General features: G+C 44.6%; 1 protein-coding gene across 1 annotated transcript in view; it reads left to right on the forward strand.

The window, feature by feature from the left end:
* kif5ab (kinesin family member 5A, b) overlaps positions 1-1,950 on the forward strand; it is a 50,631-nt gene extending 48,681 nt beyond the window's left edge. The window contains exon 28 of the mRNA XM_064306077.1: positions 1-1,950. This exon is cut by the window's left edge and continues 392 nt beyond it. The gene's annotated coding sequence lies outside the window, so the exon portion shown is untranslated.
* The last annotated feature ends 3,756 nt before the right edge of the window (positions 1,951-5,706 follow it).

A 5,706-nucleotide genomic window follows, 5' to 3' on the forward strand; every position in this document is an offset into this window, starting at 1 on the left:
CATTCACCTCAATGTTGTAGGATTCTGGTTATGGGGGGGGGCTTAGTTTGGGGTATCTGTGCTCTACCTTTTGGGTGTGGGAAGATTTTTAACATGGAAATAATAATTATTTAAATGAAACGACATCACAGACCTAATGGAAGAAATGTGTCTCTCTGGATGAGTACCAATAGCAGGGAGATCTGTGTGAGCAGGTCTCTCTATAGTCTCTCTATAATGGTAATCTCTCTATAATGGTAATCTGTCTATAATGTTAATCTCTCTGTAATGTTATTCTATTTATAATGTTTTTATGGGAAAGTCCAACAGCAGAATTTACCGTGACCACGGCTCCCAGTTCACACCAAACCCAAAGCTGTCCCCCCCCCCCCACCCCCCGTCCTGTGCTGTGGCTTAGCCTCTGTACAACCGTACTCTCTTGCATCGTGCACACACACAAACACACACATATACTCACACATACATGCCACACACACACGCACACATGCACACACGTGCGTACCCAAGCGCACACACACATACACTCACACACACACAAGCGCGCACACACATACACACACACACAAACACACACATACGCACACATACATGCCACACACACACACACACACACACAGACATTTGTGTGTAACACCCTACAGAGCTCAGCCAAGCCTTAATCAATGACAGCTATTGACATTCTAGCGTTTCAGTTATACGGAACAAGGCTATGCATACCTAATCATGTATGTGTATGTGCGTTCTCCCTTGATAAACTGGCGTCAGTGCTGTTTTTGACTGCGTCCAGGTCAGAAAGCGCACGTGCTTTTGACGCAGTCCAGCTGATAGGGGTACTTCAGGACCGCGACGGGAACGCCTAACGCATCGATGAGCGCTTTAATGACCTCACATCTGCTCATTCGCTGGTGCGCTGGGGTTGCAGTCGCTGTCATGGAGTCGGGGGGGCGGGGTTAGGCCTCCGCACGCTGACGAGGCGGGGGGGGGGGCGGGGTTAGGCCTCAGCACGCTGACACGCAGAAGCAAAGCGCATCCTGAGGTCATCACACCGCTTGTCTTCTCTGGGCTTTTTGGCCTCTAAAGGCCTCCGTATTCAGCGATGCTTCACGTGATTCATGGGTAGAAGCAGGCCTGGCAGGAACATTAGCTGTTAGTAGTGAATTCAAATGACTGAGCTGTATAAGAACCATTATAGGGAGACGTTTTTTTTGTATACATATATACATATAAATATATATATAATTTTCTGAACTGTAACATATTGTCTATTTCACTTTGGCTGGATGTTTCTGTACTGATTAATAGCATTCCCCTGAAATGTATCTGTTGTAGTCTTCCCCTGCTTGTCAGTTATTGATGTAAACAGGAGAGATGGGAAAAAAGAAAAAAAAATCATTTTACAGTAACTCTGTAGCAACTATTTTTATACACCACTATATTTGAACATTAATTTATGAAGTTTACATATCCTATTCTTTGCTCTATTTAAATATGCATTAAGTTGATGATTACTGTGGAATGTAATGTCTGTAAAAGTTTATTTTCTTTTCAAAATGGTGTTTTTATTTATTTATTTATTTATTTATTTATTTATTTATTTATTTATTTATTCATTTATTCATTTATTTATTGTTGATAGTACTGCTGAATGCTAAGAAATCAATCTTGTAGTAAGACAAGTCCCCTATACAGAAAGGAAATGATTAATTGCACGATCTCATTAACTGATATACAGTTACCATCTCTGTATGTGTGTGTGTGTGTGCGTGTATGCGTGCACGTGTGAGCACTATGTTTGCGTGTTTGTGTTTGCAGAATAGCTATTCCATTTGCAAGGCTAAAGCAAGATGAGTGGGATGCTAAACTAGCCGCTTTGTCCTTTTAGCAAATGGCTGGACTACTCAGAGACAAATAAGGGATAGGACAGCTGTGACATCACCTTACAGATAAAAATCAGAGAGAAGTTTCTCCAGTGGTCATTGGTGGAGACTACTGCATGTCTAATACGTATAGAGAGGAAGCGTAGGCACAGCTTGTCCACCAGTCATCATCAGTGTTGTTCTGTTGACTGTTACTAACATACTTTGTGATTGGTGCAGCTCCACTCAGTTTTCTGCCGGCAAGGTGATGTCACAGCTGTCTTGGTTAATTAGGTAACTTGAACGGGAAGTCAGATGTGGTGGGCGGAGTCAGAGGCCCTCCCTGGGTGTAGGCACAGACTGAGTGGTGGGCGGAGTCAGAGGCTCTCCCTGGGTGTAGGCCCAGACTGAGTGGTGGGCGGAGTCAGAGGCTCTCCCTGGGTGTAGGCCCAGACTGAGTGGTGGGTGGAGTCAGAGGCTCTCCCTGGGTGTAGGCCCAGACTGAGTGGTGGGTGTAGTCAGAAGCTCTCCCTGGGTGTAGGCCCAGACTGAGTGGTGGGTGAGTCAGAAGCTCTCCTGGGTGTAGGCCCAGACTGAGTGTGTGGGCGGAGTCAGAGGCTCTCCCTGGGTGTAGGCACAGACTGAGTGGTGGGCGGAGTCAGAGGCTCTCCCTGGGTGTAGGCCCAGACTGAGTGGTGGGCGGAGTCAGAGGCTCTCCCTGGGTGTAGGCCCAGACTGACTGGTGGGTGGAGTCAGAGGCTCTCCCTGGGTGTAGGCCCAGACTGAGTGGTGGGTGTAGTCAGAAGCTCTCCCTGGGTGTAGGCCCAGACTGAGTGGTGGGTGTAGTCAGAAGCTCTCCCTGGGTGTAGGCCCAGACTGAGTGGTGGGCGGAGTCAGAGGCTCTCCCTGGGTGTAGGCCCAGACTGAGTGGTGGGCGGAGTCAGAGGCTCTCCCTGGGTGTAGGGCCAGACTGAGTGGTGGGTGGAGTCAGAGGCTCTCCCTGGGTGTAGGGCCAGACTGAGTGGTGGGTGGAGTCAGTCATTGCCTTGCCAGCCAGCATTGGCATGTGACCCCCCCATTCTGGGTGTCCCTGCTCAAGCCGGCCCCCTCCATGCCCCTCCCTGCCGACCTCCTGATCAGACAGTCAGGAAAACGGGAGGGGCGGAGCCTGCTGCAGGGTCCAGTCAGGGCCCTTCCACTCGGGCCTGTAGGCCAACAGTCCTTCAGAGCTTTAGGGCGGCTCACGCCCACAAGGCTAACCTCCATGTCCCGCCTCCGTCCCGCCTGTCACTCACACTGTCAGACTCCCGCCACTGTGTGTCCCGCAGAGAGGAGGCCGGTGTGCTCGTCTCAGCGAGCGCCTAACTGTCAGTCAGTGCTAGCGGCTTCTGGCCTGGTCAGCGTTAATTAACTGCTCTGATTGGTCACGTGTGCATACGTTAATAAACTGCTTTGATTGGTTGCGTGTGCATACGTTAATAAACTGCTTTGATTGGTCGCGTGTGCATACGTTAATAAACTGCTTTGATTGGTCGCGTGTGCATACGTTAATTAACTGCTTTAATTGGTCGCGTGTGCATACGTTAATAAACTGCTTTGATTGGTCGCGTGTGCATACGTTAAACTGCCTTGATTGGTCGCGTGTGCATACGTTAATAAACTGCTTTAATTGGTCGCGTGTGCATACGTTAATAAACTGCTTTGATTGGTCGCGTGTGCATACGTTAATAAACTGCTTTGATTGGTCGCGTGTGCGTAAGTTCCGGCGTGCCCGAAAGAAAGACTGGAATCGCTCTTTTGAAAGTTAGATTACACATTTTTCAGAATGAAACCATCCACACAATTGAGAGGAGTCGGGTTTTGTGTAATTTGTCTAACAATGCTGGCTTTTGCACTAGATAGGGGATGTTCAACGGGGAATAGCCTGATCACTTGTGTGTCTATCCATGTTTTCTGTCTGAGTTGTAACAACCTTATGATTTTGCGGTCATGTTAGTACAGTGCGTTATATACATTTAGCGAAACATAGGTGCACTTGGTAAAAAAAAAAAAAGGAATGGCGGATATTGTAGAGATTTAAAAAAAAAAAAAAAAACGAAAGAAAATGTTGCCAATTGGACACGTGAAAACGTCACTGTTTTTTGCATTTATTTATTCATTTATTTACAAGTGTGTGAAATACTGCATGCAGTGCAACCTGACTCTAGCTTCTGAGAAATAAACGATCACTGAAGAAATAAAACCCATTAAAGAGGATCCTGTGTACATGCCAGTCGACTTGGTCTCTTCTTTTTCCCAGGCATCCTTTCCCATCTCTGCTAAGTGTGGGTTTGTGTATAAGACTTTGGAATGAGGTTATTAGATTAAATAGCATAGATTCATGCATGTAGCAATATGAACAACTCACAGTGTATTTACAAAAACATTATGATATTATAATGGTAGGGAGATAAAATGATCAGAGATCAGATCAACGGAAGTGCCTGATAACTGTTATTGTGCTACAGTCGTGGGTGGAGCTGGGGTCATGTGACCTGGAGTCTTCGCTCTGGGGGCCAATAAAACGAGGAGGAGAGAAGAGCAGGGTCCGACAAGGGTTGGTAATGCTTCCATGGCAACACTATCAACAGCAGTGGAGGGCTCCATTTTATGATGCCTTGTGTTCTTAATGGCTTTCACAATCATTGAGCTTGATTTCCCACAGCACATTAGCCAAATAACATGATACGATACTAATAAACAACAAAAAAAAACACACTGTGGGCATTACCGAAACATTTTAAAGCTGAAACGACTTATTTAAACGTAGAACGTGACTAACAATAGCCTTTAGTCTATGCTGAATATATACCTGAATTAACTGCAGCACTCTGCACCACCACCAGAACCACGCCCCCCCACACCCCAAAAAAAACCTGAGGAAAACCTAGCAAACCTTTCACAGTGAACGTTCTGTTCAAAAGACAGAAGGTTTGAAACAGAATACTTTTAATTTATATAGAATAAAACTCAATGTGTTAACTGAACAGGAGGTGCTCATATTTGTATATCATTGTATTCTCATTGTTACATTTTTAGATTTATTTAGGTGTATGTATTGAATCATACATTAGCAAATGAAACAGTCAAAACTCAAATAAATTAAAAGGTCTTAGAACTACTTCTAATTAGGTTAATGTTAATCCTAGTTTAGAATATTAGAAAAATTATCATTTTATGGAAAAACGTACGAGAAGAGAATACTTCTGGTCCCAAATTTGATGAATTTGCATTTTTGTATGTCTTCTCTTTTAATCTAATCACACTTTCTTAGTCTATTCATAATACATAATTGTACTGCAAAAATCCACCCAAACATAAAGGCATGGTCACATAATAAATTAGTGTGTGTGTGTGTGTATGAGTGTCTGCATATATGAATGTATATGTGTCTGCACATGTGTGTTTATGTGTGTGTTCATGCTTACGTGTGTGTGTGCGTGCTTGCATGTGTGTATGTGTGTGTTCTTTAGTGTGTGCGTGTGTGTGTGTGTATGTTAGTGTGTGTGTGCATGCTTGCGTGTGTGTACACATGTATGTGAGTGTGGACAGGTAATACTATCTTTGTGAGAACCAAATGTCCTCACAAGGATAGAAAAATGAGGAAAATTACGGAAAGTGAGGGCCTTTTGCTGGTCCTCACAATTTCAAGAGGCTGTTTTAGGGTTAGGACTTAAGGTTAGGGTTAGGGTTAGAATTAGGTTAAGGTTAGGTTTAAGGTTAGGCATGTAGTGGTTAGGGTTAGAGGTTACGGAATGAATGTAGTCAATGGAAATCAGTCGGAAGTCCTCACAAGTATAGCAGTACATAA

The sequence above is a fragment of the Anguilla rostrata genome, chromosome 13, assembly GCF_018555375.3.
Source record: "Anguilla rostrata isolate EN2019 chromosome 13, ASM1855537v3, whole genome shotgun sequence".
NCBI lineage: Eukaryota > Metazoa > Chordata > Actinopteri > Anguilliformes > Anguillidae > Anguilla > Anguilla rostrata.